The sequence below is a fragment of the Pectinophora gossypiella genome, chromosome 9 (assembly GCF_024362695.1).
Source record: "Pectinophora gossypiella chromosome 9, ilPecGoss1.1, whole genome shotgun sequence".
Taxonomy (NCBI): domain Eukaryota; kingdom Metazoa; phylum Arthropoda; class Insecta; order Lepidoptera; family Gelechiidae; genus Pectinophora; species Pectinophora gossypiella.
The window spans coordinates 12,369,693-12,383,089 of record NC_065412.1 but is presented as its reverse complement, the minus strand read 5'-3'; the positions used below and the strand labels follow the sequence as shown (position 1 = coordinate 12,383,089).

Here is a 13,397-nt window from a genome sequence, read left to right as displayed (position 1 = left end):
GTTTGTGTGCACGTGTAACAGTATTCAAATTATCTTGAAGTAGCACCCGTCAACTTTAATGAGAGAAATTACTTAAAATGTATCTTACGTACGTTGTACCATGGGATACAATACGATGACTTTCTGCTTGACTAGGTGTTAGCTGAAGTTGTTGATGAGTTGTTAGAGAGTTTTAAGCTAGCTTCCAATTCAACCCAATAAGCAAAGTTTCTAAGCCGTGGACTTAGTCCTACATAAATACGAGTCAACTTGTCAGTGTGTTGGGGGTAAATAACTATCATTGAATACGTTACGTTACGTTGTCAGCCATGTCAGGGACCTTTGGCGACTCAATAATAACCCTGACACCAGGGTTGATGAAGTTGGTAATTCACCTCACAACCCACACGATAGAAGAAGAATACGTTTAGGTTAACATCATGTTGTTTCTGACATAATAAAGGGCAGCGGATTGCTTAGATGCTACCACCTCTCATATCAATTTCAAGACTTCGACACCAAGTGTGGCTGCCTTCTGACTTTTTACTAAACGTCAAAACACGAATTTTATGTATGAAAAAGCAACCGTGACGTCATAGAAAAACGTGACCAAATGTTTTTCTTTATTAAAATAAATAAATAAGTTAAATAGAAAAAAGAAAACGTTTTTGTCACCTTTAGATCTGTCTATAGTTAGTAATCAGAATTTCACAATAATTTACCTTTGACTTAAGAAACTACCTAATTGTAATTGTAATTGCATAGGGATCTCAATACATCTACACTAAAACAACAAAAATACTACACAAAAAAAAAATATATTTGGAGTTGTAACTTACGCTCTGTTATAAATACATATAGTATTCCTCTATTCCCGGTGGATCCCTGTTCATCTCCCACAGCAAGATATCGGGTTATAGCCTTACTATCCACTTGCGGAGGCCAATACTATTAGAATTGTCGCGTTCTCAACCAGTGGTGGCCACTAATAACCGTTCAAATTACCATGCTATTGAAATTATCACGTTGTTAGCGCCCATTTCAGATGCCGCGAAACTCGCGTCACTTGCGAACAGTTGTTCATCTAGGCTAGTTAACTGAGATTGATGTCCCATAACACCTATGACCCATGTCCGATTGGATAAAAACCCCAAATAAATAGAGATAAAAAAGGCCGCTGAAGTTATCGCATTGTCCACTATCATACGCGTGTGGGTAAAGGCATGGAAATGTCAAATATCCGCATAAAACATGATATAAAATATTTCAAAATAAATCTGATAAAGTTGTTTCGCGCTAAATAACGTTGGCCGCGGAGAGATTTTGTTCCTCGCTCGTAAATAAATATTCTCAACAAATTTTCTAGCTCTCAGCCCGAGGCTTAGGGGGGAATGCCTCCCCTACATTTTCCCAATGTATGGAAGTGTTGTAAACCCGTTATTTATGCCTTAGTTTATGAGTGTCGATGCGTTTAAGATCGAACATGTTCGCTTAGGCTTTAATGGGGCTGGCATTATAATTTATGTACATACTAGTTGAAGTCGCTTTAATAAATGGAAAAAAATACATTAAGATGAACTTTTAACCGATTTCAAATAAAGAAGAGATTACAATTTTTTGACAAAGTTCTTTTTACATATTTTCGCCGTTTTGTTTGCTCCGTCTTTGCAAGGAAGAAGCGATAAGGGAGAAATAATGTCTCTCTCGACATTCTAAAGGCTTTAACTCGGAGCGAACGTAAGCGAAGCGCAACGGAGAGCTTACACGAGATCGCTTGACTGCGCATGCTTGCGTGTGAATACGCCTGAGTTAGTTAAGGTTAATTAATTTGCGAATGTAGAGTAGACCGTCGTCTTAACCGACTTCAAAAAAGTAGATGGTTCTATGTCAACGGTATGTTTTTGTGGAGTGATTTTATTTTATTCATTTTTGTTTTTTCGATGAAAGGATCGCAATGAGGGAAGAAAAATATGAATCTGTTTCTAATAGAGATGCTTGACATTTAACTGGAGCAAAAGGAAGCTAACCGCATCGGAGAGCTTACACGAGATCGCTTGACTGCCCATTGTTGCGTGTGAATGCTTAACTCACTCGAGCGAGTTAAGAGTAGTTAATTTACGGGTTTGTATGTAGACGGTTGATGAACCCACAATGAAGTGTATCCCCGTATTGTGTTATAGAATCGTTTCTTCATTTATTATAAATGTTCAATTTTGACAGCACCTCTCCTCCAGCCGTATATCTATATCGATTTCTTTTATATCCTTGGTCATCATCGTGAAGGGCACACACACGAAACTTACGACACTTAAGCTAGTAAGGTAAATTTCATACATATATATAAACCTTTGCCTGTAATCCGTAATGGAGTGGGCAGAGCCAAAATCAAAATTTACTTATAGCTATACTTGATACAAAATCCTAAGACGGATATAATGAAACTTATGGCGACAAAGGATCAGCCTATCACTCACTAAAATTGTCCACTATATTAGAAAGGACACAGTATGCATATATACATAAACTCTTGCCTGTAATCCCTAATAGAATGGGAAGAGCCAAAATAAAAAACTACTTATAGCTATACTTGATCCAAAATAAGATAGATGTAATGAACCTTATGGCGACAAGGGATCAGCCTATCACTCACTACAATTGTCCACTATATTAGAAAGGATATAATTCCCATGTCAGTTTTGCGACATATCCGGGAAGACATGCATTTGAACGTGTTTTGTTTTTATTCCTTCCCAGAACAGCATAGAAGCTCTAACATAATAATATTACTTAATTAATATAAAAGCTAACGAACTATTCAATGTCAATGTTAATCAGTGGATATTTGTATTTGGCAATTATACACTACTAACTCCATTTATTAACAGAACCCCAGTTCTGTCACATCAAAGCAATTCATCTAAAGAGCAGTAAAATTTCACATTTGTGTGCATTGCGCACTTACTATTATATATGCAAATGTCAAATTGCAATATTGCTTTTGTTCCTGTGTTCTATATTCCTGGAAATAAATGAAAAAACCAAAGTTTGGTCGAAAATGTCTTTTTGGGACCAATCCACCAATTCTGTCACCAATTCACCAAACGGTGCCTCGCATCGCATATCTATTTTAAGAATTTGTATTAAAAATTTACGTAAAAAACCTTACGTATTTTGATCTCTTGTGGCTTCGCCTACACAGTCTAGCCGTGGGTTTAATAGATGTGTAAATAATTAGTTAATTAGTCTTCATGACGAATATAACAATTAAAAAAATAAAATTCATTTACTTATTTAAGATATTAAAATCCATATTTTCAATAAAATTATAAAAGTAAGTAAGTAAAAAGTAAGTAAAATCTTTTTATTTCCTCTACAAATAAATTTGAATACAATAAAATGCTCTCATTTTATATTGTAAAAAAGGCAGGTTTTAGTACCTTCTCACCGGCTCAACTACAAGCATTATGTCTGTCGCAGAGAAGTACACACCTCGCCTGCGCATGATCGCATGTGTTGACAATTGCAACATAAAAATACCTCTAAAAAAGGTAATAAAAAATATGAATTCTAACTTTTTAATCTCTTATTGTCGGACATGTTTTCAACCTTTGTTACTACTTAAACTAAATTATTTACTAGAGGTGAAACTAATTAAACCACACTTATTTAAACAGCATGAAAGCGTGCGTGCCTCTACGAACATTCCTAACTCGCTGCAAAACCAGGGCAGCCCCAAGATCACCCTCAACGCATTATTGCACAGGATTAGGAGGTCGCTGTAACTTCGTGTAGCATTCGTGTAGCAATAACACCCTGAGTTTGCTCACAACCATGTTGCTGCCTTACCGTCCAGTCGCGTCGGATAGACAGGTGGCCCATCCAGTGAGTGGCAAGTCACCGCCTGCTCAATGTATCTTTGTTATTCACATTGGTCGAGCAAGCGCCATAGTCCCCCATAGCCCCAGTATCCCGGTCCACTAACCCTTAACCCAATAGCCCAATTCCCTTTGTTCCATAATCTGCAATATTCCTACACGAAAGGGGGATTGTCTTTGGGTGTACTCCCATAGTGCATACAAGGATAATCGCCGGTTGGTGTCACATTACATTTAAGTAGATTAAATTGTCATAAGGGGCCTCTACGTGTTGGCTTCGGCCTCACGCACGCCTTCCAAAAGTCCGGGACTCCTTAGGCCCGAGATATGGAAATGACGTATTGAATAATAATTCGCCCGCTGGCTAAAATATAAAAGTTCACAAGTTAAATGTCAAACATATTCTTCTCTCTCTCTATTTAAGAGCTGCGCTCTTGTCGGTGGAGTAACCGCCATTCCTCTCTTCTTCCCGCCAAAACCTTCACCTCCCGATACGACACGACCTGCACCTTCTCTTTTATTTGTTTCATAAATGTTATCCTAGGTCTACCCCTTCCTCTCTTCCCTTCAATTTTTCCTTCTATAATGTTTGTTATAAATGAATCGTGTCGTATCAGGTGGCCAATCATATTTCCTCTCCGGTTCTCTATAGTCTTCAATATGGTTCTCTTTTCTTCAACTCTTTCCAGCACTTTTTCATTTGACACCATTTCAGTCCAGCTTATACCCTCCATCCTTCGCCAACACCACATCTCAAACGCTTCCAATCTCTCTCTGTCTCTCTGTGTCATAGTCCACGTTTCACTTCCATAGAGTGCAATGCTCCAAATATATGATTTAATAAACCGTTTCCTTATTTTTAATGATATGTTTTTGGTTTTAAAAATGTATAAAAAAAAAAAAAAAGCAGCAGGAGTAGATGGTATCTATATTGAGCTCATAAAATACGTCGTATGCCCACCAATACTTGACGAATTGTTCGAAATTACACAACTTATGTATAAAGAAGGGAAGGTGCCAAAAGACTTTAAAGTGAGCAAAACGGTAACATTACCTAAAAAACAGAACACTCTCAAATGTGAGGAGCACAGAACACTGAGTCTTATTTCTCAGGCCGCCAAGATACTTTTGAAGATAATACAGAATAGACTAAGACCTAAAGCAGAAGAAGTGGTAGGAGACGACCAATATGGGTTCAGACAACAAAAAGGTACAAGAGAGGGTATACTAGCGTTGCGGATGATAATTGATAGAAGAATGGATTTAGGGTTAGACACACATATAGCATTCATAGATTTAGAGAAAGCGTTCGACAAGGTGGACTGGAAATTGATGATGAAAGCACTTATGGACATTGGAGTGGATTACAGAGACCGGAAAATAATAATGGAATTATATAGAGAACAAGAAGCAGTGATTGAGATTGGAGAAGAAAAGGGAATAGCAAGAATACGTCAAGGAGTTAGACAGGGTTGTCCCCTTTCACCGTTGATATTCAACATATTCATAGAGTGCGCCATTAAAGAAATCAAGGAAAGTTCGGAAGGGGGGGTTAAAATCAATGGGGAAAACATCAAATTTGTAAGATTCGCAGATGACATTGCTGCATTCGCAGAAAATGAAATAGCATTAGAAAATCTGATAACAACCATGGACATTGTAATCAAAAAATTTCAGTTAAAGATAAACGCGAGCAAAACTAAAATAATGACAACATCCAAACATCCAGCAAACTATAGACCTGTTAAACTGAATGACAACATATTAGAAAGAGTTGATAGTTTCAAATATCTTGGAAGTATAATAAATAGTGACTCTAGATGCACACAAGACATAATAGCCAGAATTGCAATAGCCAAACAAGCATTTAACAGGAAACATATTCTTACGCTGTCAATATACTTTCACAGTTTGATTGGAAAATTGGATAAATACCATAAATACGACAGAGAAGTGTGATTACCACACGTTGATATTGTTGTGAAGTCACGCAAAAGTTTGACACGTTTAAGTATTTTAATTATTTCAATGTGGGTTTTTTTAGGCTACGTTCTCACAAAAAAATATAGATAGCACTGTACAGATTTAACGTGATAATTACCATTTTTTCATTGCTCGGGTACATAATAATTCAAAAATATAATAATTATAATGGCAGATACATATATCATATAAAAAGAATTATTGCTTGATATTTGGATCAGATATATCAGATATATATAGAAAGCTATATATAATATAAAATTATGTTGCTACCTATATTGCTTCTCTTTATTTTGATCGGAATAATAATGGGTGGTAGATGTGTTGCGCGTGGGTGTAATAACATTGGTCATAATTTATACTCAAAAACAGAGATAAAATATGCATACGTCTGTTATCTGTCTAACCTAACCAGTTACGAGATAATATTTTTCTTCCACTGTTTTGTTGCGAAATTTTTTTTCGGAGGTTTGTGACCTAACTTGTATTGGGCTGGTTTTCCCTTCGCGGGTTGGAAGGTCAGACAGGCAGTCGCTTCTGTAAAAAACCGGACCTGTTAAATCTTCAGGTTAGGTAAGCGAACCCTGTGAAAAACAATGATGATTGTTTTGTTGCGATGAACTTTAGGTAAGTTTCTAGTTGCGTCTACGAAGGCGCAAGCAGAAAAAAAGCGAGGTTTTGTTGAAAAAAATCACATCAGTACTGATATTTTTTTTAAAAAGCGCTTATTTGGTTTTCACTTTAAGGCAACGATAATATGTGTATTTTAAGTAATTAAACGTTATTTCACTTTAGTACAGTTTTCATATTGAATATTGTTTTAGAAAACTACGCTGCCAAGAGTTATTGAATTCCGAAACGTAATTTCCTTTGCTTGTTCGACTTAGGCGAGCATATTATTATGTCGCAGGTACTTGATTGTAAGTGTATTGATTTTCAGAGTTCAAACCTCTCTGAGTTCATTTCGATGAAAGTTATTGTTTAACCAATTTCAAAGATGGAGTTTAATTCCACTCGTACGTATTGTTTGTTTTATACCATAAAACCAGCAAATAAAAATGTACTTACTTAAAAAGAGTTTTTGTTTTTCTTTCGCAGGTTAGGCAACATTCATAAAATAAATTCTATATTTACTTACCTATTAAAGAATAAAGAATAAGGACGTTGTGAAAGTAACCGTTTTATATAAATTTAGAACGGTAAATAAACGGTAATTTTCCGCCCCGCAACAATTCTTATCGGACGCCGTCACTCCTCTGGGTTTTACTTTTAAAGTTTAAATGGCTCACAACCCTGTTAGGAGTAACAGGGAGAGCGTGCGGACTGCGTCTCGCTCACACTTAAGTGAGAAGCGGCACACGGTAAAAATGAGATATTTGTATAGGGTAACGGTAAAGGGTAAGGGAACAGCGGCTTCTGTGGTCTAGCGGTTAGAGCGTTTGTACCTCGATCTTGCAGGTCCCGGAAACAATTCCCGATGAGGATCTATCGCATTTTTTTCTTGACGTGACTTGTAGATTTGCCTTGGCATTAACTACTTGGCTAGACAGAGGGGAGTACTGAGGGTTCTCACCCGGTACAAAATTTAAGACAACAGGTCTTAGGGTGCCAGGGGTCCCACTTGAAAAAATAATTAAAAAATATGACTTTGTTTCTTTTGGTTACAAAATTGCTGGCTGATCAGATCACCCGATTGTCCGAAAGAAAAGTGATTTGTAAATCAGTCGGTCCTGGTTTTGGAAATAAGTCGTCACATAAGCTATGATGTAGGCCTATGGGCGTTCATTAGTAGGTATCCTACATCACGGTGGTGGTCAATTATTGAACCCACAACGCACACAAGAAAAGAAGTAGGTATCTAGAACGCTTTTTGAAGATGTATTGCTGTTGCAGTTTCTTGTCATTTCTTCTCCTAAGCCTTGCGAAATGACGTAGATTCAAAAATGTTAAGTTGACCTTCAACAAGTATATCTATGATAACTACGTTGAATAACTGATTCTGATACTGAATTTGGTTTTGCATTCTCCGAAACTCCAATTCAACATTTGGTCTATCCATTCGCATTTAAGTGCAACATTTTACCAAACTAACTTAATTATTTTAATGACATAATATACGTAACTTTGAAATTACAAGATAGACTTCAATCCGAGTTCCAGATACGAGTAACGATAACATCTCTAACTAATTAGCACATCAAAGACATTCCACGGAGCACAACGAAATAGGTTTAATTAACAATTCCATGGCTCGAGGTTTTGGCTCGGAATCCCCTGGCCGGAGCCCTGTTCGGAGAACGTGTGACTTAATCATAGTTCGGATCCCAACTTGAACTCTAAACCACTGAATTTTACTTTGTTGCAGAGGTCAGGAGCGGATCCAGCCTTTATTGTAGGTCGCAAACAACCTCCGTAGAGAATTAGATAAAATTGCAGCGGCGACCTATGACCCAACCTGACGCCCAGTGGGGTGGGGGGGAGGTCATAGAGATCATGACGCATGGCAGGGTTGCAGTGAAAAGGCGCAAAATATATGTAAAAACAGCTTTATTAGCCCATAGGAAGATAGGATCAGAGCACAGGAACATTATGAAAAATAAAAGCAGCCAGTGCCCTTCCTATTAAACATTTTTTAAAAAAGGAACACTTTCACTTTGGGATCATAGTCGGGAACGGAATTATCACTGGTCATGTACGGTGAGCCTATTGCCATTAATCGGGAACAAATCCTGGTAATTTTCATAGTTAGAACGAAATTAAATAAGTTAAATTAGCACAATTTTCTGAACAAAGACTGGTTTAAAACCAAAAAAGTAATCAAACAGAAAGTGGCAAAAACTAATAAATAATCTACAAGAATACTTCAACATACACACATAAACTCAAGCCTATTTCCCACCAGAGAGCAGAGACTATGGAATTCCATTTGCTTCGATTATAACACACTTCTCTTGCTTCCACATTGACTAATCGTTCATCGATACTTCAAGGAAAAAGAAAAATATTTACTTTTAGGTATTATGTAATCCACTTTTAAACGTACTTAATGTTGTCAGCCTCATTTCTTAGAAAAATCAGCAAATAGTATTCATTATTAGGTATTAAATTATATTTTAACGGATCACTCCCGGGGGCCGCGGCTGCGGGGCTTCTTTTGTGGCGCGGACTAGGTGCATTTTAAAATTCCAGTACACTAATATCTAATTTTATTTTAAAAAGGAAAGGGACCAATGATTGATAACTGCTATTTTAAGATAACAAATGTAACCCGAGCGAACCTTAATATGCGGAGGCGGTTATAATTTCGTCATGGACGGGTTACATTCTTGTAACACAAGTATATAATATATACAATACTAATTACACGCGAATTGGGTCGTGTACTAGTTTCAAAATGAGTTATGAAAAACTGATTACCAAATATAGATAGATATATAACTATTTTTTTTAGTAAATTGTAAATATTAATATAACAATACGTCACAAAAACAAACTTAAAAACTAGTCATTAAATAATCTATACTAATCAATACTAATTAAAACTAGTCAATACTAATTAAGAAACGTCGCGTTTACAAAATTTATTAGACATATCGTATCGCATGCTATAAATCAGCAGCTTCCCATGCTATAAGCAAATTCGGAGTGCACTATTGTTACTTAGGTGTTAGCAAGATGGTAATTTTAATCTCACAATGGAGAAGAATTTAGGTATTCCCCGGGACAGGTTGGGCCATGGGTTGCCTCTGCAATTTTATCTATATCTCTACTGAGATACGTTGTCTGCGACTTGTTACCCCCCCCCCCCCCCCCCCCCCGCCCCTAACATAAAGGCTGGATCCGCTCCTGGATATATCCGTTTAAAACAAATCGGATATGCTAACATTCGACAGCAGTTTTAAAAAAATATATTTAAATCTACACGCTATGGACCTTGAAGGTAACCGCTCTATCCGGATTTCATATTTAACCTTCTATCTACTTCCTTGTCTTTGCCGTCAATTTGTTTAAAATTTTATCGATAACCTTTTCTTTGACCACTGTTTGAAAATCTGCATGGTCTAGTGTTTAGAGGGTTGGGCTCACAATCTCGAGGTCCGGGCTTGATTCCTAATGGAGACATTAATAATTGAAAAGTAATCTTTCTTTTCTCTTATCAATGTCCCCATTGGAAGATTGAGAATTTATGCTTCGGAGGGTACGTTAATCCGTTGGTTCCGGGCTACTAACCTCCATCAACCCGCACTGGAGCAGCATGGTGGAGTATGCTGCATATCCCCTCTGGTTGATTGAGGGGACCAGTGGAAATATGGTGTAATTTAAAAGCTATACCAAAGTACAGTACTTACTTATCACTGTTTATATTTAAATGCATCGTTACTAACTTAAATTTTAAAAGCTTTTCATTTACCGTTTATCACTAAAACCTATTAATTTAGATAAAATAAATTGCTTTTTAAATACCGTTAAAGATAAATAAGTAAATCGTTCTTAAGAAAGTACTCAGTGAGATATTACACAACTGTATTTACTTTCTTTTTGTTTATCATTCGACTTTTTAATCTTAAATAACTGATATTTCGACAACCATCCGTCTTGCTTTTTTGTAATTGTTTTAGTGGAAATTTGATAATCATTTTGTTGTCTTTTTTTTGTGTGTGGCGTCCTTTTATTATAAACTATTTCTATTCTATTCTATATCACGTGGTTTCCAGGATTTGTGCACTCAACGCAACATAATGATATATATATATCATATAATATAATGATATATATATATCATTATGTTGCTCCCTACATTGCTTCTCTTTATTTTGTTCAGAATAATAATGGGTGGAAGATGTAACTGTGCCTGGGTGTAATAAAAAGGGTCATCAATTATACTAAAAAATAAAGATAAAAGATGCATATTTTATGTAGTTATCCATAAAATTGGAAGGTTAAACGAAGTAAAATCTGTCCAGCGCCATCTATACTTTTTTTTCAGGAACGTACCCTGGGAAGTCCTTCACTGACAGGTCATAATGTGCGACAGAAGCGTTGCGGCGGACTTCTTTCGTAATACGGACTAAGTAATTTTAAACCCAGTTAATCTTTAGGCTTCATTTTGTGATAGCCTCACCTGCCAACTCAAGTCAATTAAGCCTTCATAACCGCAAGGCCCTGATTACACCACTGGCTTTGCTAACATAACTTACGCCAGAATGATTAAATTGTTTCTCCAAGAATACTGCTATCGATTGCAATGACGCAAACAGCGACCTGCATTGGTGTTCTGTTTAAATATTTTAGTATGTGGCCAACTATTGCATTCTTAGCGACGCGACAGAAAGTCTAGTTTATACATCTTGTTCTTGTAGTAAATATGTTTGGGCTTCAAAACGTGTTACTATAAGACCTTCATTCAATATTTATGAGCCAGGCTTTTGTCGATAGAGCTCTTTGCAGATTTGTCGATCCTTTACACGTGACCTCCTTGTATGACGACACGTCACGTCTTCATCGACATCGGTGAGGGGATAAGACTTTCATCATTACTAATTTAAGAGCCATGCTCTTGTCGGTGTAACATTCTCCATTCTTGTTTATCAAAGGCCAATTCCTTCACATCGTTATGAGACACGACGTTCACCTTCTCTTTGATAAGACTTTACCTTAACTATATTCTTCTAATCGTATCGATGGCATTCAGGTTTTTTTTAATACTTTTTTGCCACCCGGATAGCATTTTCGGCAATCTGTAACATTTCGGCAGCATTATCTCGTTAGCGTTATCACTTTTTTCACGGGGACCGCTTACCTAACCTGAATATTTGATTGGTCCGGTTTAGCCTATAATTTAAGATAATATTATATATAAGATAATAATTTTAATATAAATTAATAATAATATTATATATAAATAATAAATTAACTAATGAATAATTATTAATTAATTTAATTATTTTTTATAATTAATATTCTTGTTGTTATTGTTATGTTTTTATTGAAATAAAATATATATATTGTTATACATTATTATCCTACCGGCGGACAACTGCCCCCTTTATCTTTCCGCACTTTAAGATCTTCGGAATAATGTTTTAATTTTATCAGGAATCAAAATTACACAAAAAGATTTACTTAGATAATAAAATTATACCTAATGGTGACATTGAATTTCACCAATCCATTCATTACCTATCTCTATATGTGCCGATATATTTTTCTTTTAATTGTTATACAATACCTAATTGAATGTTGTCTTTTCTTACGCCCACTCTAGCCGACAAGTGATACATGACCTTTATAAATTCTGTAGTCTATGCTATGTAGTAATTATGATTGCTACCACGCAGTTTTATAATAGAAAAATAACGGATATTATTATATTAAAGAAAGATTATTAAAAGATTAATTTAAGGACAGTGTAAATCGTCGTTACCTTTCCTACCCACTCACCGGTCATTTTACTAAGAGTACTTTCCTCTGGTTTGGATGACGGTGATCATGATGATCATATTGTATTTTCTACATGAAGTGTATAAGTCCGTGTAAAAATTAAATATTTTTTATGTTTTTATATTGTTTACACCAAAGTTTCATATGTTTAATTATATTATTATATTGTATTAATTATATTATTATATTTATTGTTGTTATTTGTGTTCGTAGTCGTCACATGAGTCATGTCAGGGGCCTATGGCGGCTCAATAATAACCTTGACACCAGGGTTGATGCGGTTGGTAATCCAGCTCACAACCCACACGATAGAAGAAGAAGAAGAAGATTATATTATTGTTTATATTCATTGGCGCTTCTGCACTGTAAAGTCGTGATGTGTAAAGAAATGTAAATAAATAAATTACAATACAACAAATAGCCGAAAGAGTCATCAATCTTGGCCTAGAAATCTCGGTGAAATATTTTTTTTACCATATCTTTATTCATTAGATAACATAGTCACAGTTTGAATCGTAAATTTTTACATAAATATTATTTATTGTCGGACGTCTCATCCGCCTAAAACTAACGCAGCTTCTGACAAACTGTATAGCCGAGGAAAAGTAGCTGCAAGGAAAACTTCGGCACAGGGCCCTGGAGATTGATAAAAACCTCCGGTAGGTTTAAGTCTTCGGTTGGTGAGGAGCTCGGTGGCGCAGTGGTTCACGCGCTCGGTCTGCGATTGTTGAAGTTAAGCAACTTTCGCAAAGGCCGGTCATAGGATTGGGAGACCACAAAAAAAAAATCATCCCGAACTCCTCCGTGCTTCGGAAGGCACGTTAAGCCGTTGGTCCCGGCTACATTAGCAGTCGTTAATAACCATCAATCCGTACTGGGCCCGCGTGATGGTTTAAGGCCCGATCTTCCTATCCATCCATAGGGAAGGCCCGTGCCCCAGCAGTGGGGACGGTAATGGGCTGATGATGATGAGGTTTAAGTCCAGCATTGAAAGAAGAAGAGTTGATGTGGTAATATCGCAAACATCACACTACATTCAAATGCACAGTAATAACGTAATAAACATTGCTCATTTCCATTCCACCTACCAGTCTAATTACAAACTCGCTAATGACATTC

The 13,397-nt window shown here is 36.4% G+C and overlaps 1 protein-coding gene across 1 annotated transcript in view; it reads right to left on the bottom strand.

Moving 5' to 3' along the window:
* Positions 1 to 13,397, bottom strand: part of LOC126369630 (tyrosine kinase receptor Cad96Ca) — an 86,645-nt gene that overhangs the window by 72,989 nt on the left and 259 nt on the right. The window lies entirely within an intron of this gene.